Source organism: Cervus canadensis, chromosome 3 (assembly GCF_019320065.1).
Source record: "Cervus canadensis isolate Bull #8, Minnesota chromosome 3, ASM1932006v1, whole genome shotgun sequence".
Taxonomy (NCBI): Eukaryota; Metazoa; Chordata; class Mammalia; order Artiodactyla; family Cervidae; genus Cervus; species Cervus canadensis.
This window is the reverse complement of record NC_057388.1, coordinates 35,677,715-35,700,794: the sequence shown is the minus strand read 5'-3', so window position 1 is coordinate 35,700,794 and position 23,080 is coordinate 35,677,715.

The following is a 23,080-nucleotide window of genomic DNA, read 5'->3' as shown; positions in this document are numbered from 1 at the left end:
ATTATTTACATTTCTTTCATATGAAAATGTACTTAGCACCTTTACCATCCCAAGAACCCAAAGTTTCATGAGTACAGCATTAGCCTAAGGTCCTGTCATCTAATTCAGGTCCAGGTGCCTGTGAAGCTACATGGATGATATATATTGAGCATGACTGCTTTCAATCTGAAGACCTATCAACCAAAGAGAGAATTTACCTGCTGTCCACAAACCCAACATAAAATAGTGAAGCTGAGATACAATAATCACAGCAGATACTCCCATTGAAAGGGAGGGGAGAGTGGGAAACAGAATCTTAGCACTAAGTTACTCATCCTCTGCAATCCTCAATGCCAGCTAAGCGTTTGTCTCCATTGATTAGAATCTAGTCCTATTCCCTGGGAATAATTCTACAAAACTCCTGGATCCATCATCTGGGCTCTTGCCTGGTTCTCCTGGCTGAGTCATCTGGTCATTTTGATAAGAAATAGCCTGTACTTGCCACTGAATAGATTTCTGGATTTTCTACTTGCCCTTGGAAGGTTCAGGAGCCAAAAAGGCTGTTTTCACTTTGTGGTATCTCTGCTCATACATTTCAATGAATCACAATGGGATTCAACCGATTGTTTAAAAGTCATACCTGCAGTTCTCTTCAGATAAGCCTCTCTTTATTTTGCATCCAAAGTGAAGCTTCCGGGGGACAGCGCCCTTAAGGTTCCCAGAAATCTATTGTTTACACAAGAAGGGACTACAAGAAAATGTCTTCTGAACCTCAGAACGTTTGTTTCACTGAAACAGTCAACTTGTTCTCTTTCTTACAGGAACAGAAGGTCCTCCAGGGGTATCCTGGATTGATCTTTGCCCCAAAGTCCTGTTTTGTGTTGTGATTTTTTTTTTTCTGGGAAAGGTTGGGGATACGAAACAGTTTTATTTTTAACTCCAGGATGTCCTAGCTCCTTTATGTTATTTTATAGATTCCCTAAAACCAAATAGAATCTTTGTTAGTTCATTCCTTTATTCATTTGTTTTATCATAGACAGTATATTAGTTTCCTTGAACTGCATAATAAATTGCCACCAGTTGGGTGACAACAGAAATTTATTCTTTCACAGTTCTGACGGCTACAAGTACAAAATCAAGTTTTGGTAGGGGATCATGATCTCTCAAAATATTCTACAGGAGAATCTGTTCCATTTCTTTCCTTTGCTACTGGTGTTGCCAGCAGTCCATGGTGTTCCCTGGCCTATAAACACATCACTGCAATATTTGCCTCTGTTGGAACATGAGATTTTCTTTGTGTATCTACGTGTTTATGGCTCTTCTCCTCTTCTTCTAAGGACACCAGTCACATTGGACTAGGGCCCACCCTAATAACCTCATTTAACTTGATTACATTTGAGAACACTTTATTTCCAGACAAGGTCAAATTCACTAATTTGAAGTTAGTACTTTAAATATTTTTTGGGTATGGGGACACCGTTTAACCTATAGAAGGCAGCCACAAACAGCCAGTTTCTGCGTTCTCAATTCTTCTTGGAAATCTTTGCAGCCAGATTGACAAATGAACTAGGTACATGCTCTGTTTATTTTTTTAATTGCAAGTGCCAGTATTACCAAACTTTCCTTTACACTACAACAAGGATTCCCTTCTCTCCATCTCACACTAATATTTTCAAGCCCTTACTAACCATCTACTTAAGGCTCTTCCAACTTTAACGACTCATTCCCAAAGTCAGTGCCACATGTTCGGTGCTTTTTGGTAAAGCGTCAGTCTCTCTCTCTCTCCTCCACTATATACTCACAGGTACACTGTACATACACAGTAAGAATAATTTTCAGACATCATGACTCTACACATCATCTCTCAGTACTTTGGCAAATTTTTCCTAAGAAACAGGCTGTTCTCTTTTATTACCACAACTACTTAATTCAAGAAATTTAACTTTGATACAATCTGTTTACTTAATATATGCTTTTGTAAACTAAAATTATGAAGAGAAGAAGGGTATCTTATGTCAGTATGCAAAGTCCTATCTAGCAATGTTTTGAATGAACTGATTTGGCTTCTGACACTTTATGATTCTTCTAACTCCAAGTGTCTTAGTGACTACCTGTTGTTGATTATACTACTTCATTAAAAATGCTAAATAAAATGTCATTTATAAGCTTCAGTTTTTAAATATTTGGCAAGTCAAAACTCCAATTTTTCATGTAGTACCTTTGAAATGAGACAATGAATCTATATGCGAGTTTATTCACTGCAGATTTCTCCTGTAGGGAGATTGTGTGCGTGTGTACTAGGTTGCTTCAGCTGTGTCTGACTCTTTGCAACCCTAAGAACTGTAGCCTGCCAGGCTCTTCTGTCCAGAAAATTCTCCAGGCAAGAATACCAGAGTGGGTTGCCATGTACTCCTCCAAGGGATCTTCCCCACCCAAAGATCCCACCTGAATCACTCATGTCTTCTGCATTGGCAGGCGGGTTCTTTACCACTAGCACCACCTGATTAGCAAAGATTGTATCTAGTTTTGTTTCACACTATTTTCTTGCAATGAATGGATAGTAAAAAGAACATTAAGTTATATATGCACATCGAATTTAAGAAATATGACATATAGCATTTTATAAAATTTTTATCATATAATTAAAAAACTAAGTTGCATCTCATATCAAAAAAACTTCAAAGAAGGCAAAATGTGTCCAGATGAGGAAGGGACCTCAAGTCTTAATATTTATCCTTTATTCCTTCATATTTTTATTGAATCCTCCTAAAGGAAAGAATCAATAAGTAAATGTAAGTCACTGTAAAATTAAAAGACTCAAATAGTACTCATTTTTAATAGAAACTTTAAATCATAAATACCCATGATAATGCACTACATTTTTGATAAAGTATTATTCAGTTCAGTTTTTCCTTAAAATTACCCTTCACATCAAGTCACTATGGAACAAGAATTACAGGTAGAAACAAATAAATATATATATTCCTGCATTAATTCAGCCCCAATTTAGGGGAGCATTTCAGGCATGCTGAATTCATTAGAAACCCATTTCCACACAGCTAGCCCATTTTAGGTTAAAGTCTCAAAGCTTACTTTCTTCCGAGCCTAAGATCTAAGACCTTTTATATTAATCTTCAGAAGGGACAAAAGCAAATCTGGAGGAATATATGTCTCAGAGAAAACAGAGAATTAAAATGGAATTCACAATATCCTTATAGAAACGTATTGTTGCATAATGGCTGATCATTAGTCTATTGTGTCTTAAATGAAGCAGGAATAATACTGAAGGTTATTAATCATTCAATTTTCACAGCAGTGCACCAGCATGAATTTATTTAGCACAGCCACGTACACTGTTTTGATACATTAGGAAAAAGCTTGTTTTGTCTAACTGGCCTTCGGACCCCCACTTCCACCAGAATGTCAGGTTAATCTATTATTATTTCACATGATACGTGCTATGTGGTGCAGAGCGAACACAGCCTGGTTTCAGATATACTAACGGAGTTCCATTGTGTCATCCATGTATTCCCTTTAATCACTCTCCTCTCCTTCTACAGCTACTTTAAAAGGATACATCTTCAAAGAAGGTAAAGAAAGACACTGCATCTACAGTAGCATTTTCTACATAAAGCCACTGTGGAATCTCACTGTCTAAACAGCTGATAGTTTTGAAGGTTGAGATGAGAGGCACAGCGCCCTGTGGCAGGAGTGTCAAAAATACCTTTTTTTCTTCATTTGATTATCTCCAAGTAAGTAGACTCATTAGAGTATGACTGAGAATTGTTCATTGCCCAGATTCCCTCAAGATAAGATAAAGTCAAGATAAAGTAATTTCACAGGAAAATAATCTAACAAACATGGTATCATTCTTTTAGAACCACATCACAGCCTTCATTAATAAATAAACATGAACCTAGAGCCTGTTATACAGAGTGAAGTCAGAAAAACAAGTATCAAAATTAAAGCATAAATATGGAATCCAGAAAAATGGTGCTAATGAACCTATCTGCAGGACAGGAGTAGAGACACAGATGTAAAGAATGGATTTGTGGACACATTGGGGGAAGGAGAGGGTGGGACAAACAGAGATTAGCACGGACGTTTATACACTGCTGCTGCTGCTGCTAAGTCGCTTAAGTTGTGTCCGACTCTGTGCGACCCCATAGACGGCAGCCCACCAGGCTCCCCCGTCCCTGGGATTCTCCAGGCAAGAACACTGGAGTGGGTTGCATAGGTAAAATAGATAGCTAGTAGGAAGCCGCTATGTAATACAAGGAGCCCAGCTTGGCATTCCTTGACGACCTAGAGGTGTGGGATGGGAGGGTGGGGTGGGGTGGGATAAGGGGGGTGGGGTGGAAGAGAGGTTCAAGAGGATGGGGATATACAGACACTCAAGGCTGATTAGCATTGTTGTATGGCAGAAGCCAACACAACTTTGTAAAGAAATTATCCTCCAATTAAAAAAATATATAGACGGATGCTTTTACTTAGAAGAAAAATCCAACCGAAAAGCACTTTCTGGGTTTCTAGGACTATTTCATATTTCCCTTTTCTTTTCAAACTTCTAGTTCCTCACTGCTTCTTTAATCTTACTTACTCTCTGAACTTTTATGTGACTTGTGAAATGAGAAGCCTTCACTGAGGAACTCTGAATTCCTCCCATAGTAACCTACCTACATCTGTACACAGACACACCACCTTCACTGTTGCTGTGGCTGAAAACCTCCTTGCTTTTATCAAAGATGAACATTAACTTCTCTGCTTGAGTTCTGGACGCCATCACCTCTCAGCTCAGCAACTTTGAGCCCATCATTACTCTTCTTATATCAGTGGTTTCTTCCTATCTACTGGATAGTTCCACCAGCAGGCAAACATGCTTGAGTACCACTTAAAATCTTAAAATAAGTAATCTCCTTTGTCCCACATCCTTGCCAGCTGCCTCACAGTATCAGTTTTCACAACAAAACATCTTGAAATAGATACCCAGGATCATGGTCTCCACATAGTTATCAACAGTTATTATTGGCATTTTTGCCCTTCTTGCTTCTTCTAATTCTACTCCCTCCCCCTTTTTTTTTCACTGACAAATTTCAAAACAAATTTCAAACATCATTCCCTATTACTCATACTTTCCCGTAGCTCTCAGATCAGTTCAGTTCAGTTCAGTTGGTCAGTTGTGTCCGACTCTTTGGAAATCCATGAATCGCAGCATGTCAGGCCTCCCTGTCCATCACCAACTCCCGGAGTTTACTCAAACTCATGTCCATCGAGTTGGTGATACCATCCAGCCATCTCATCTTCTGTCGTCCCCTTCTCCTCCTGCCCCCAATCCCTCCCAGCATCAGGGTCTTTTCCAATGAGTCAGCTCATCGCATCAGGTGACCAAAGTACTGGAGTTTCAACTTCAGCATCAGTCCTTCCAATGAACACCCAGGACTGATCTCCTCTAGGATGGACTGGTTGGATCTCCTTGCAGTCCAAGGGACTCTCAAGAGTCTTCTCCAACACCACAGTTCAAAAGCATCAATTCTTTGGTGTTCAGCTTTCTTCACAGTCCAACTCTCACATCCATACATGACCACTGGAAAAACCATAGCCTTGACTAGACGGAACTTTGTTGGCAAAGTAATGTCTCTGCTTTTCAATACGCTATCCAGGTTGGTCATAACTTTCCTCCCAAGGAGTAAGCGCTGAAGAAGCTGAAGTTGAATGGTTCTATGAAGACCTACAAGACATTTTAGAAATAACACCCAAAGAAAATGTCCTTTTCATTATAGGGGACTGGAATGAAAAAGTAGGAAGTCAAGAAACACCTGCAGTAACAGGCAAATTTGGCTTTGGAGTACAGAATGAAGCAGGGCACAGGCTAATAGAGTTTTGCCAAGAGAACACACTGCTCATAGCAAACACCCTCTTCCAACAACACGAGAAGACTCTACACATGGACATTACCAGATGGTCAACACGGAAATTAGATTGATTACATCTATACAGTCAGCAAAAACAAGACTGGGAGCTGACTGTGGCTCAGATCATGAACTCCTTATTGCCAAATTCAGACCTAAATTGAAGAAAGTAGGGAAAACCACTAGACCATTCAGGTATGACCTAAATCAAACTCCTTACAATTATACGGTGGAAGTGAGAAATAGATTTAAGGGACTAGATATGATAGAGTGCCTGATGAACTGCGGATGGAGGTTCGTGACATTGTACAGGAGACCGGTATCAAGACCATCCCCATGGAAAAGAAATGCAAAAAATCAAAATGGCTGTCTGAGGAGGCCTTACAAATAGCTGTGAAAAGAAGAGAAGCAAAAAGCAAAGGAGAAAAGGAAAGATACTCCCATCTGAATGCAGAGTTCCAAAGAATAGCTAGGAGATATAAGAAAGCCTTCCTCCGCGATCAAGGCAAAGAAATAGAGGAAAACAACAGAATGGGAAAGACTAGAGATCTCTTCAAGAAAATCAGAGATACCAAGGGAATATTTCATGCAAAGATGAGCTCAATAAAGGACAGAAATGGTATGGACCTAAAAGAAGAAGAAGATATTAAGAAGAGGTGGCAAGAATACACAGAACTGTACAAAAAAGATCTTCACGACCCAGATAATCACAATGGTGTGATCACTCACCTACAGCCAGACATCCTGGAATGTGAAGTCAAGTGGGCCTTAGAAAGTATCACTACAAACAAAGCTAGTGGATGTGATGGAATTGCAGTTGAGCTATTTAAAATCCTGAAAGATGATGCTGTGAAAGTACTGCACCCAATATGCCAGCAAATTTGGAAAACTCAGCAGTGGCCACACGACTGGAAAAGGTCAGTTTTCATTCCAATCCCAAAGAAAGGCAATGCCAAAGAATGCTCAAACTACCGCACAATTGCACTCATCTCGCAGGCTAGTAAAGTAATGCTCAAAATTTTCCAAGCCAGGCTTCAGCAATACGTGAACCGTGAACTTCCAGATGTTCAAGCTGATTTTAGAAAAGGCAGAGGAACCAGAGATCAAATTGCCAACATCTGCTGGATCATCGAAAAAGCAAGAGACTTCCAGAAAAACACCTATTTCTGCTTTATTGACTATGCCAAAGCCTTTGACTGTGTGGATCACAATAAACTGTGGAAAATTCTGAAAGAGATGGGAATACCAGACCACCTGACCTGCCTCTTGAGAAACCTGTATGCAGGTCAGGAAGCAACAGTTAGAGCTGGACATGGAACAACAGACTGGTTCCAAATAGGAAAAGGAGTATGTCAAGGCTGTATATTGTCACCCTGCTTATTTAACTTCTATGCAGAGTACATCATGAGAAATGCTGGGCTGGAAGAAGCACAAGCAGGAATCAAGATTGCTGGGAGAAATATCAATCACCTCAGATATGCAGATGACACCACCCTTATGGCAGAAAGTGAAGAGGAACTAAAAAGCCTCTTGATGAAAGTGAAAGAGGAAAGTGAAAAAGTTGGCTTAAGTCTCAACATTCAGAAAACTAAGATCATGGCATCTGGTCCCATCACTTCAAGGGAAATAGATGGGGAAACAGTGTCAGACTTTATTTTTTTGGGCTCCAAAATCACTGCAGATGGCGACTGCAGCCATGAAATTAAAAGACCTCTCAGATAGTCAACTCTAAATAAATATGCTATTAATTCTATACCTAACAAAATAACAGTCATCCTAAATGACCTAATAACGCATTAATGCTCATTTTTTTTTCAGTTGTATTTAAAAAAAGTGTTCCTTTATCCTTTTAAACTGCTGTTTTTTGATGAAGAAGTTGTATCACATATACCATGGGTTTTAACTAATTACATTTTCCTGGTTTCATTAAACATATCCCTATATCTCTCATAGTTCCCCTGAGATGATGGAGAAATTTAATTAGATTTAGCTTTGAGATATATATATATATTCTTTTTTTTTTTTTCCCTGTTTGAGGTGTTAATATTGGCTATGCTGGTAACACTCCCCAGGATTCCTACCTCAAAAAAATAAAGTCTGTTTTTTTCCCCCCAGTTCTCCACTTTAATAAAATTTATTTTTTGAGCTCTTAGCCATGCTACTTCCCCCATCTTCTACATTATGTTCAACAAGTATCTTCTTTGTCAGATTGTAAGTTGTTAAAAAGAAAACCCCTCAATATTCTGCCAGTGGCTTAGTAAATGTTCCCAAATAAACACTTGGACATTTTGATTCTGTTAAAGCTGGAAATGATGTCATTTTTCCTACCTGAGACTCTTCTATCCCTTCTCAGGGAAAATGCTACACTGACCTCTCTATTCTAGTTCAACTTCTTTTTTTTATGCCTTTATGCCATTAGCATTTTAAAAAGCTTCCACTTAGAAAATAATGAAAGAACTCTCTTTTAGTTCCCTAACCCTCTCCAGCTATCTTCTTCATCATGATTCATAACAAAACAAGTTGAAAGAATTTTCTACACTTGTAAAGAATTCTTTCTTACCTCCCACCCACTTCTCAACCCATTGCAATCTGGCTTCTTCCTATCAATAACCTCATTGAAATTGCAGTTGCCAAGGAAATCAATGATTTCCCCAACACTAATCAGAGGAACACTTCTTAGTTCTTATGTTGATTTAGTGCCTAGAAGTACTTGACAGTCTTGATGGCTCCCTTCTTGAAAACTTTCTTTATTTTGTTAAAAGACAAGGTGACCTTAGCATTCCTAGAAAAGCAGCAGATAAAATCAAGCACTCTCAGCTACTCAGGAGCCACCCTAAAATAAATGATTTTACTAATTGCCACTTCTCTTGGTGGGACACAATAACCACAGGGGATATAATTGCTACTTCTGGTATATGAGAGCAGAGGTCCTAATGCCCACTTTGTAGAGAGAGTTTTAATCATAACTACCTAGGGCTTCCCACGTGGCGCTAGTGGTAAAGAACCTGCCTGCCAATGCAGGAGACATAAGAGACCAAGTTCAACCCCTGGGTCAGGAAGATCCCCTGGAGAAGGAGATGGCAACCCATGCCAGTGTTCTTCCCTGGAGAATCTCATGAACAGAGGAGCCTGGTGGGCTACTGTTCAAAGGATTTTAAAGAGTGGGATATGACTAAAGCAACTTAGCACCCAATTACCTAGGAGGAGAATCAGTTTTTTTAAAAGTATATATACCCTTTTTGGCTCACAGACTTAAAAAATGAATTTATGGTTGTGGGGGGAGAGGGAGAGTTAGGGAATTTGGAAAGGTCATGTATACACTGTTATATTCAAAATAGATAACAACAAGGACCTACTGTATGGCATGTGGAATTCTACTCAGCGTTATGAGCCAGCCTGAATGGGAGGGGGCTTTGGAGGAGAATGGACACATGTATATTCATGACCGAGTCCCTTTGCTGTTCACTTGAACCACCACATCATTGCTAATTGGCTATACCCTACTACAAAATGAAAAGTTTAAAATTTGAAAAAAAAATTAAAAAATTAAAAAAATAAAAGAAGTATACTCTTTTTATTTTGTTCAGGGCAAATAATACTTCACATTTTCTGTCTATAAAGCAAGCTAATTAGAACAGTGAATGGGATCTGGAAATAGCATTCCTGACCACCATATTTAAGGAATGGTTCTGCAGTTGATATGACAGCATTAAAAAAAAAAAAAAAAACCTTGAACCCCAAGGAATTAATTAAAAGTTGATTATAATAAAGAATACTAGGGCTAGATAGGTCTTATTGGGCAAATTATTTTTATATTATAATAATTAGCTAAACTCCTATAAATCTACTATACACTAGCATCCTTATTCTCATTGCTCATTTGTAAGTAGAACATTTTCGAGTCAAATTCATTAATTTATTAAAAAATATTACTGAACAAAATTTCTCAGTAAAGATACCTTGTGATTTCTTTTTTTATAAACATACTCTAAAGACGCGGCACTGATACCAAAAAATAACTAACACAATTGCAATTAGATTTTAGATAGTGATTTACCATTCTTGTTAAGTTTGTTGGATGACCACTTTGGTTTTAGCTCCACAGCATTAGAGAGAATTTTATCAACACAATCAACATAGATGTTACTGTCTAGACTTTATGTCATATATGACCTGATAGCACACATGCTAATACATTGATACTAGAGAAAAGTCTAATTTTTTAATATTACCTGCTAGCTATCATAGAAAACTTGGCTAAAAGTCAAGGTAAGTATCACTTACAATATATGATAAGACCAGTTCTGTTTTTTGTGTGTGCATAAATTAACAAAGTATTTGATTATTATCTGGCAGCACTTTCTACTGAGTTTTTATTAAATGGGTTCAAAATTAAAAGAAATCTTTTGGATCAGTTATTTCATAACTGGGCAAATTATTGTTATAACACAGTAAATGGTACAGCTAACCATGCTATTAAATTCTATACCTTGAAATAGATATATCTTTACTATTATGTATACTTAAGCAAGATACAGTGGTTATATAAGGTGTACATAATATATAACCCGTAAATTCAGACCAAGGAGTCTGAAAGCCCAAGGATCTGAGGGCTTTAAAATGTAAAACTGAGGACTTTTACTGGAGGCCCAGTGGATAAGAATCAGCCTGCTAATGCAGGAGATGCAAGAGACATGGGTTTGATTCCTGGGTCAGGATGATCCTCCGGAGTAGGAAATGGCAATCAACCCCAGTATTCTTGCCTGGAAACTTCCATGGGGAGAGGAGCATGGTGGACTGCAAAGAGTCAGAGGCGGCTGAGTACACACATACAGTGGGATAGATTTCCGACCTTTCCTATAGGTGTAGTAACTGAAAGCCATATAGCCTAAACAGCGACTCAATTTCATTTAATGGGTAAAGTAGGAGTAAAACACATTTTTTCCTATTTTAGTACACTTCCATAATCTCTGAACAGGTGACAATTCTCATACATATTACTGGTTAAAAAAATTTTTTTTCTGCTAAATTTATGTTCATAACAGTCATACATGTTGAGGTGGAGGGTAGTAACAGATTCAGTACAAATGAAACAAAAGCAGCAGGAAGTGAAAGGAAAGGGAAGCCCTTGCACAGTGTAGCTAATGATCCAGTGTTTGAAATTTTAAAGTGAACCACGCGTCACATGAGTGAGAGGGTCTCATCTTCAAACGACAGAGGCCAGTGTCCTCCCTGTCCCGACGGTACACAGATGACATCTGAGTGAGTAAGGCTCTGGGTCATGGTTTGCTCTGAATTTTAAGAATGGCATCAAGAGCAAATCACACGAAGGCTAAAAAACTGCATGTGTTCTGTGTTTATTGATTTTTATGTTAGGCACACAATGACATATGGTGAAGGGGGGTTATATTACCATTTTCTTGTTTACTTACCTTGGGGTCAAACAGTACAGATTTTCTTTACAAATACGTTTCTCTGAGTCATTTGTATAAATGTACTTTACAACATTATAAAAAAGACATCCATTTTAGGTTTTTTTCTTTTTTGAGGCTTGTTTTCTTTGAGGTATTTGTTGCTTTTAAATATCAGGGGAAATACTCAAAATCAATTATATTTCATTGCAAGACATAAAAGGACAAAAGATCTTTTGTATGGTCTGAGAGAGCAGTGATTTTTGTATAGCACTGCTGTATGGCCTCTTTTGATCTGGTCATGTATAAATTAAGACTGAAATTCCACTACTCATTTCTATGTATTTCCTGGTCCAACCATACTGAACCACTAAGTTCTTATTTAAGTTGTACTTTGCTAAGCACTTTACATACATAATATGAAACTTTACAAACTCTATGACAGAGGTATTATTATATGACCATTCCACTGCAGAAGAAACAGAAATCTAAACAAAGTTAGGCAAGGCTGCAGTATCACTGTTAGTAACAGATGCAAGAATTCCAATCTCCATGTGATCCCAATTGATCCATATATGATATATGGATATCATATATCCATGTGATATATTCTAAGCTGATATACAGCCTCCTACTCACTTCTCATAAACCACCATGCTATTTAACACACTCATGTCTTTACATCCTCAATTTCCCTAACTAGAAATATCCTTATTCTTATTCATCAGAAAAATTCTGTATACCCTTCCTTCCATTGAAGTCACAGATCAAGCTTTTCTGGCCCCTCCAGTCTCCACCATGATACTTAACATAGGGAACTGTAATTGTTTGTTTTCTAATAGGATTTCCCTTGGGCTCTGAGTTCCTTGAGAGTAGAGATCACATATTATACATCTTTGATAATATAGTCTATCTGGAAAAGCAACATAGAATAAACACCCATGAGAACATGGCATCATTATGTATCTCTGACACTAAACTCTACTGCATAAAGAATGGTTGTTGTACTCCATAAGTGAAATATTTTCTTGTTAGCTCACTGAGCACATAATTAAATCCTATAAATGTTAAATCTGTTCTTTACACTTCCTCTTTTCTTTCCCTTTTCTTTTTCTTTTTAATTTTAGGTGCAAACAATGTAACTTAACTCTTATTGAATCTACATGGTGGGAGATTTGAGAACAGTTTTTCTAAGATATAAACTGGTCCCTGTTGGGAAGTGGGCCTGCAAAGGGCAGAGAACTCCATGCACTAACTGCCTTCTCTCTTTTTTGCTTTTCACCAACTTCTTACCCTATAAATCTCCTAAGGCCCTGCCTTCAGCTTAGGTTGGCAATAAATAACTACTTGATCCTTTTCTACTCTGGGAAGAGAGACAGGGGAGTAGTGCTCGTGGGGCGTAAGTGCTTGATAATGAGGCCTGGAGGAACAGGAACCTCCATGGTGATCACGGCACCAGAGGTCGCATCAAAAATTATACTTCTCACGCTGGAACAATTACTTTCCTGTTAACATATGTTTTGTAAATTATGTTAAAAGGATGCCCATATCTAGCCAAGATCTTATACAAGGTTGCCCTTTGTATTAGTGTTTGGGCTCCAGTATGTGGGAGTAGAAGATAAGATATCAAACCCCTACATGCTCACAAAATATTAATCCTTACTTTACTAGGTCTCCTCCTCTAAAAATTGCCAAAACTAGCTGGTCATTAGAATCACCTGAGAAGCCATCTTAATTCTAATTCAGAACATAAATATTGATGTTATGGAAACTTTATTTTTAAAATAAAGCTTCCCAATATTCTGGTAATATTATAGGTTTGGAGGTATTGTCTTATATCCTGCCACTGCTGATGCTAAGTCACTTCAGTCGTGTCCGATTCTCTGCGACCCCATAGACGGCAGCCCACCAGGCTCCCCCGTCCCTGGGATTCTCCAGGCAAGAACACTGGAGTGGGTTGCCATTTCCTTCTCCAATGCATGAAAGGGAAAAGTGAAAGGGAAGTCGCTCAGTCGTGTCCGACACTTAGCGACCCCATGGGCTGCAGCCTACCAGGCTCCTCCATCCATGGGATTTTCCAGGCAAGAGTACTGGAGTGGGGTGCCATTGCCTTCTCTGCTTATATCCTGAGAGCAACCAAATTATTCTTATCAGTGTTTACTACTTCTATCCCCTATCTTCCATCATTTATTCTGAGACACTATGTCTCTTGAATTATGTTAGTAATAAGGATATAATTTGAGGTGAGAATACCGAAGTGATTTGCTGTTCCCTTCTCCAGTAGACCACGTTTTATCAGAACTTTCCACCATCATCAATCCATCCTGAGTGTTCCTACATGGCATGGCTCATAGTTTCATTGAGTTAGACAAGGCTGTGATCCAAGTGATCAGTTTGGTTAGTTTTATGTATATGTACCTTCCTTTTTGGCTGCCCTCTGATGGATAAGGATAAGAGGCTTATGCATGGATGTGAGGTGGTCCTTGGAAGTTGGAAAGGCAGTTCAAGGAGATGGGTTAGATGTGGCACCAGGCACCTCCTCGGGGCCGTGGCTATCACCATCATGCTGAGGATAGTAGAGCTGCCACTTTGGAGGATCTGTGAGTGTCTAGAAGCCTCTGATAGAGGCATGGAGCCAAGAATACTTAGTATTCTTGGCTTGAGAACCCCATGAACAGTACAAAAAAGCAAAAAGATATGACACTAAAAGATGACCTCCCCAAGTTGGTAGGTGCCCAATATGATACTGGAGAAGAGTGGAGAAATAGCTCCAGAAAGAATGAAGAAGCTGAGACAAAGTGAAAACAACACTCAGTTGTGGATGTGACTGGTGATGAAAGTAAACTCCGATGTAAAGAACAGTATCGGAGAAGGCAATGGCACCCCACTCCAGCACTCTTGCCTGGAAAATCCCATGGACAGAGGACCTGTGTGTCACACAGGTCACAGCAAACACCCTCTTCTAACAACACAAGAGAAGACTCTACACATGGACATCACAAGATGGTCAATACCAAAATCAGATTGATTGTATTCTTTGCAGCCAAAGATGGAGAAGCTCTATAGAGTCTGCAAAAACAAGACTGGAAGCTGACTGTGGCTCAGATCATGAACTCCTTATTGCTAAATACAGACCTAAATTGAAGAAATTAGGGAAAACCACTAGACCATTCAGGTATGACCTAAATCAAATCCCTTATGATTATACTTACCTGGTGTAACAGGAAATCACGATACACTAGAGAAGACATGTCCTCACAAAGAAGATGATGTTTAGCTAGGCTTTGAAGAGTGAGTAGAATCTGAATAAGCATACTGAAGCAGAAGACAGTAAAGTTTGGGAACATGATATGAGAGTCATATTTACATGTATTTATTATCTTAAACTCAGTGATCGTCCAACTAATAGTTTTCAGATTAAAAAAAAAAAAAGAAACACCTGATTAAATACTGCTTCTTTGTGTGGTTAAAAGTAATCAACCTGGACTAAAAACACTGTAACTGTTTTAGATTCAAAATGACTTTCAGGCCCCTAAATTACATCCAATAGAAGATTTAGTATGTGTGTTATTTCATTAGAAGGAAAAGGAATGAGAGAAAAAAGAAAAAAATACTGTAAATAGACATACACAGAAGAACTCTGTGTGACTGGCAGATTCTAGTGTTTATAAAAGTAGACATTTAATTGGCGAAATTATTTGCAGAGATAAAAAGAAAAATTGAATCAGGTAGGTTCATAGGAGATCCTCCTTTGACATTTGCTTGGAAATAGGTATTGTGAAATTTCAGTACCTTATGAGTATAACATAATTAGTAAGATTAAGCATTTTTTATACAGTCAATAGATATAACTTCTATGTCAACAATGAAAATATATATGGCACAGACAAGAAACAGATAGTTGAAACAGAAGCCTATGAGCTACATATCTGAGTAAAAATAGAAAATGCATTAAACAAGGGAGACTACTGATAGGTTTGTTGGCAGAATTGTTCTATACTTTTATCCCAATTTTAACTGTAAAACACTCTCATTTTAAAATAAGACACACACATGCAAATAAGATATAAACATACAATATTAAAAAATACTTTATATTCTTTAAATTGAGCTTTAGTTAATATCAAATTATCATTACTTATATTTAGTACCTTTTCTGAGAACAAGTTTCCTTTGCACATGTAATTTATACATCACTCAAAGAGAATTCTAGATTTTTTAATAATAATTTATGCTGCTTTTGGTGATATAACAAACACTGAATTCTTAATAAAGACCTTTCTTGACTTTAATAGTTGCCATAAAAATTAGGAATACTTTAGTTACTTGTGTCGCACTTTTGAGTCTTTCCTTCACAGGTATTAAAAATAAATCTGTAAAGCAATCACAGTCGAAACTATTATGTTTTTCTCTTGAAATCCTTATTAGATCTAGTTGTTCCTAAGAGGGAAAGGGAGCTGGAATGAACTTCAAAGGATGGAGCACGCCTGACATATATATAAATACTACCAAGACTCCCTGTGGTTTTAAAAGAAATTTTAATGGCTGGTATTAATTCTTGACAGTTTTATTTCTAATGTCATCTGGTTGACATAAAAGAGCCACTGTCAATTTAGAAAATGAGGAAAGTAAAATGAGAAAAGCAGTGTAATCTAGGAATGAAATCTAATGCACTTTAAGGTGTTTGTTTTTTTTTAATTGAAAGGAAAAAAAATAACTTGGTCTCTGAAAACATTGACTTTCCAAATTTCAAATTAATAGTAAATACATATTTTACATCTTTTTTCTCCCTATTTTACATAAAAATGCAGTAATGCCTCTTTAGAAGCTCTCTTGTTGATGAAACATTTTATTTTTGGCACCTTTGATTACATGAGGTGATGTGCCTGACAAATAGGTTTCAGTTTCTCTGACGTGCAAATAGAATCCATTTCTACTTTGCTCTTACACACTTTTTGCAAAATCATTAACAGTAAGTGAGGGTGGTCCGAGACACCTTAGGTTCACAATGAATAGTCAATGAAACAATATGGGTAGGTCATTTAATACAGTTGTCATCGATTGCTGCTGTTGCCTTTCTAGCCAAGCTGTTGTGCAGGAACAGATTTTTAATTAAATAAATAGCTGGGTCGACAGGCAGGTGCGCCTGGGCGAGCGACCTGCCCCGGGATTTGGTTTGCAGCAGTTGCTTGGCAACACAACACAGGCAGCCTCCGAACAACAGCTGCACCCTCTGCTAACAGCGAGCAGATGCTCACACCTCGGAGAACGGCTTCAGAAATAATGATTTGTGAAGAATAGTATGTGGAGCTCTCTAATAAATAGGGAAAAAATACCCAAATGATAAAGGTCAAAGATATTCTGGTCTGTTATAACGAACACGAATTTGGATCTGGTGAAATTATCAGAAAACAATAAAGATAAAATATTATCATAGCTAAAAAATAAGCTATTCTGTATGAGATAATGTGAGAGGTTTTTCATATACATTATCTCGTTGCATTCTCAAAAAAGGGGAGTGTGGCTGCATTTCAGCAGATGAGACATGAAATTTCAGAGAATTTAAATCACTTAAAAATGTAAAGTTTTCACTATTATTTTAGTGTGCTAATTTAAAGTTGTGCTGAAAGTAGGAACCAAAGATGGAATGTTTAACATATCACAAGAGAAAATACACGGAATATAGTAACTGGGACTAGCAACTGGTGGCCATGACTGTTTATAACGACATTTCTCAAGCTGTGTCTATAGGCTCATGCTTGAATTTAATATAACCAAAAGTTTCAGTAATTTGATTTGCTGTGGCCAAATTAAAAATAGTATAAAAAGAAGGTCTGGAAATTCTTAATTTCTGTACTCATAAGGATGTATAATTAGGTTGTGACAAACCAGAACCTCCTACTATTTTATTCTTATCTGATAATTCTGTGTCATGAACACATGGCTCCAATTTTAATGTTTCTCTTGGTACAAATTCAGTAGAAGGGAATCATTAGAGGGTTGTCTATTTGCATTTTGATAGAATTTCAAAATTGCTTCAACATTTATTTTAAAATTTATAAGATCTGTATTTTACAAGAGGCTTAACAATTTTTTCAAGCAGTTTATGAATAATGTTTTTCCAGTCCAGCATCCTATACACATATGGGATATGAGGACCAAAGTAGATATAAATTACATAAGCACACAGAAAAAGCTGTCTTCTTTCACAACGGCACCCATGTGTTCAATGTGCCCCTCTCTTCCCTTACCTTACAAGTAATGAAAGTTGAGTAATGAGGGGACTCTGCTAGAAAAATACTTAAAGTCAAAATTTTCATTTTGAATGGTTTTCTTTAGTAAATAAAGTATATTTTCCTTCAAAGATATGTTTAAATATAAAAACACATCTTCACAAATATTCTTTGATCATCCTAATATTTCTCTATGAATATTTGGATGAAAGATATTGACTCATTTTCCCTTTCAAAGCTTTAAAACTGTAAGTTATCAAAACAGCCTTTTATGCTTTATCACATTTTTGAATAGGTACAGTTCTTATAGAAGAAAACAAAAACAACAAAATCCCACCCCAACAATTAAATATATAGTTTTGTGCTACAGCAATAAGATTAACTTAATATAGAATAAGTATACTAAATTAATCCTTACTGGGTCAACAAATAAGTTTTAGGTAATCTAGATAGTGTTTATTTCCTGTTCTTTTCCAAGATACAAACAAACATAATGAATGAGACAATATACATATGAAAAGTTGGATGCCCTTAAAATTAAATTCCTAAGAGAATAGTACTGCTTTTATTTTTTTGAAGAGGGCAATGTTTACTGATTAGACACGTTGTTAAATTCCAGAAAAAAACCTCCACTCTCATTTATCTTTAAGACAGACCTACAGAATGACTGTCATCCAAAAATCTTCATATAATAAATGCTGGAGAAAGGGAACCCTCCTTACACTGTTGGTGGGAATGTAAATTGGTACTATGTAGTCACTATGTAGAACAGTATGGAGGTTCCCTGGAACTAAAAATAAAACAACCCCTTATGACCCAGCAATCCCACTCCTGGGTGTATACCCCAAGGAAACCACAAGTCAAAAAGACACATGCAACCCAATATTCACTGAAGCACTATTTGTAATAGATATAAAGCAAGCTAAATGTCCACCAACAGATGCATGGGTAACAAAGATGTGGTCCATATACACAATGGAATATTAGCCATACAAGTGAATGCAATAGTGCCATTTGCAGAGATGTGAATAGATCTAAAGGCTGTCATATAGAGTGAAGAAAAAAATATCATGTAATATCACTTATATGGGGAATCTAGAAAAATGATACAGATGAACCTATTTGCAAAAGCAGAAATAGAGACACAGATATAGAGAATTTATGGTTACAAAGAGGGGAAAGAGGGTGGGGTGGGATGAATTGGGGCAGTGGGATTGACATAGATACACTACTATACATGTGTGTGTTAGTCGCTTAGTCGTGTCCAACACTTTGCAACTCCATGAACTGTATAGCCCTCTAGTCTCCTCTGTCCATGGAGTTCTCCAGGCAAGAATACAGGAGTGGTCCTCAGAATGGGAGAAAACAATAGCAAACAAGGCAACTGACAAAGAATTAATATTCAAAATATACAAGCAACTCATGCAATTCAATACCAGAAAAACACAACCCAATCAAAAAGTGGGCAAAAGACCTAAACAGACACTTCTCCAAAGAAGACATATAGATGGCTAATAAACATAAGAAAAGATGCTCAACATCACTCTTTACTAGAGAAATGCAAATCAAAACCACATGCTGGTCAGGATGGCTGCCATCAAAAAGTCTACAGACAATAAACGCTGGAGAGGGTGCAGAGAAAAGGGAACCCTCTTACACTGTTCATGGGAATGAAACCTGGGACAGCCACCATGGAGAACAGTGTGGAGATTCCTTAAAAAACTGCAAGTAGAACTGCCATACGACCCAGCAATCCCACTGCTGGGCACACATACCAAGGAAACCAGAACTGAAAGAGACACGTGTACCCCAATGTTCATTGCAGCACTATTTATAATAGTTAGGACATGGAAGCAACCTAGATGTTCATCAGTGGATGAATGGATAAGGAAGGGGCAGTACATATACACAATGGAATATTACTCAACTATAAAAAGAACTCATTTGAGTCAGTTCTAATGAGGTGGATGGACCTGGAGTCTATTATACAGAGTGAAGTAAGTCAGGGAGAGAAAGACAAATACTGTATATTAACACATATATTTGTAATTTAGAAAGACAGTATCAATGATCCCACATGCAGGGCAGCAACGGAGACACAAATGTAAAGAACAGACATCTGGACTCAGTGGGAGAAGGCAAGGATACGATGATTTGAGAGAATAGCATTAAAACATGTATATTAGCATATGTAAAACAGATGACCATTACAGGGCAGAGTACCCAATGCTGGTGCTCTGGGACAACCCCGAGGGACAGGGTGGGAAAGGAGGTGGGAGGGGTATTCAGGGGGGGGGGGGGGGGGGGGGGGGGGGGGGGGGTGGGCACACATATACCTGTGGCTGATTCATGTTGATGTGCAGCAAAAACCTTTACAACATTGTAAAGTAATTATCCTCCAATCAATAAAATGCATTAATTAAAAAAAAAAAAGAATACTGGAACGGGTTTTCAGTATTTCCTCCTTCAGGGGATCTTCCCAACCCAGGGATCAATCCCAGGTCTCCTGCATTGCAGACAGATTCTTTACCACTGAGCCACCTAAATCAAATCCCTTATGATTATACAGTAGAAGTGAGAAATAGATTTAAGGGACTACATCTGATAGACAGAGTGTCTGATGAACTATGGACAGAGGTTTGTGACATTGTACAGGAGGAGGGATTAAGACCATCCCCAGGGAAAAGAAATGCAAAAAAGCAAAATGGCTGTCTGAGGAGGCCTTACAAATAGCTGTGAAAAGAAGAGAAGTGAAAAGCAAAGGAGAAAAGGAAAGATGTTCCCATCTGAATGCAGAGTTCCAAAGAACAGCAAGGAGATATAAGAAAGCCTTCCTCCATGATCAGTGCAAAGAAATAGAGGAAAACAACAGAATGGGAAAGACTAGAGATCTCTTCAAGAAAATTAGAGATACCAAGGGAACATTTCAGGCAAAGATGGGCACAATAAAGGACAGAAATGGTATGGACCTAACAGAAGAAGAAGATATTAAGAAGAGGTGGCAAGAATACACAGAAGAACTGTGCAAAAAAGATCTTCACGACCCAGATAATCACAATGGTGTGATCACTGACCTAGAGCCATACATCCTGGAATGTGAAGTCAAGTGGGCCTTAGAAAGCATCACTACAAACAAAGCTAGTGGAGGAGATGGAATTCCAGTTGAGCTATTTCAAATCCTGAACGATGATGCTGTGAAAGTGCTGCACTCAATATGTCAGCAAATTTGGAAAACTCAGCAGTGGCTACGGGACTGGAAAAGTCAGTTTTCATTCTAATCCCAAAGAAAGGCAATGCCAAAGAATGCTCAAACTACTGCACAATTGCACTCATCTCACATGCTAGTAAAATAATGGTCAAAATTCTCCAAGCCAGGCTTCAGCAATACGTGAACCATGAAATTCCAGATGTTCAAGCTGATTTTAGAAAAGGCAGAGGAACCAGAGATCAAATTGCCAACATCTGCTGGATCATCGAAAAAGCAAGAGAGTTCCAGAAAAACACCTATTTCTGCTTTATTGACTATGCCAAAGCCTTTGACTGTGTGGATCACAATAAACTGTGGAAAATTCTGAAAGAGATGGGAATACCAGACCACCTGACCTGCCTCTTGAGAGGGTGTGGAGAAAAGGGAACCCTCTTACACTGTTGGTGGGAATGCAAACTAGTACAGCCGCTATGGAAAACAGTGTGGAGATTTCTTAAAAAACTGGAAATAGACCTGCCATATGACCCAGCAATCCCACTTCTGGGCATACACACTGAGGAAACCAGATCTGAAAGAGACACGTGTACCCCAATGTTCATCGCAGCACTGTTTATAATAGCCAGGACATGGAAGCAACCTAGATGCCCATCAGCAGATGAATGGATAAGGAAGCTGTGGTACATATACACCATGGAATATTACTCAGCAGGTCAGGAAGCAACAGTTAGAACTGGACATGGAACAACAGACTGGTTCCAGATAGGAAAAGGAGTATGTCAAGGCTGTATATTGTCACCCTCTGTATTTAATTTATATTCAGAGTACATCATGAGAAACGCTGGGCTGGAAGAAGCACAAGCTGGAATCAAGATTGCTGGGAGAAATATCAATCACCTCAGATATGCAGGTGACACCACCCTTACGGCAGAAAGTGAAGAGGAACTAAAAAGCCTCTTGAAGAAAGTGAAAGAGGAGAGTGAAAAAGTTGGCTTAAAAACCATATGATTATCTCAACAGAGGCAGAGAAAGCCTTTGACAAAATTCAACACTCATTTATGATTAAAACTCTCCAAAAAGCAGGAATAGAAGGAACATACCTCAACATAATAAAAGCTATATATGACAAACCCACAGCAAGCATCACCCTCAATGGTGAAAAATTGAAAGCATTTCCCCTAAAATCAGGAACAAGACAAGGGTGCCCACTCTCACCACTACTATTCAACATAGTGTTGGAAGTTTTGGCCACGGCAATCAGAGCAGAAAAAGAAGTAAAAGGAATCCAGATAGGAAAAGAAGAAGTGAAACTCTCACTGTTTGCAGATGACATGATCCTCTACATAGAAAACCCTAAAGACTCAACCAGAAAATTACTAGAGCTAATCAATGAATATAGTAAAGTTGCAGGATATAAAATTAACACACAGAAATCCCTTGCATTCCTATATACTAACAATGAAAAAACAGAAAGAGAAATTAAGGAAACAATACCATTCACCATTGCAACAAAAAGAATAAAATACTTAGGAGTATATCTACCTAAAGAAACAAAAGACCTATACATAGAAAACTATAAAACACTGATGAAAGAAATCAAAGAGGACACAAACAGATGGAGAAACATACCGTGTTCATGGATTGGAAGAATCAATATTGTCAAAATGGCTATTCTACCCAAAGCAATCTATAGATTCAATGCAATCCCTATCAAGCTACCAACGGTATTTTTCACAGAACTAGACCAAAGAATTTCACAATTTGTAAAAATACAAAAAACCTCGAATAGCCAAAGTAATCTTGAAGAAAGAAGAATGGAACTGGAGGAATCAACCTGCCTGACTTCAGACTCTACTACAAAGCCACAGTCATCAAGACAGTATGGTACTGGCACAAAGACAGAAATATAGATCAAAGGAACAGAATAGAAAGCCCAGAGATAAATCCACGAACCTATGGACACCTTATCTTTGACAAAGGAGGCAAGGATATACAATGGAAAAAAGACAACCTCTTTAACAAGTGGTGCTGGGAAAACTGGTCAACCACTTGTAAAAGAATGAAACTAGAACACTTTCTAACACCATACACAAAAATAAACTCAAAATGGATTAAAGATCTAAATGTAAGACCAGAAACTATAAAAACTCCTAGAGGAGAACATAGGCAAAACACTCTCCGACATGAATCACAGCAAGATCCTCTATGACCCACCTCCCAGAATATTGGAAATAAAAGCAAAAATAAACAAATGGGACCTAATGAAACTTAAAAGCTTTTGCACAACAAAGGAAACTATAAGCAAGGTGAAAAGACAGCCCTCAGATTGGGAGAAAATAATAG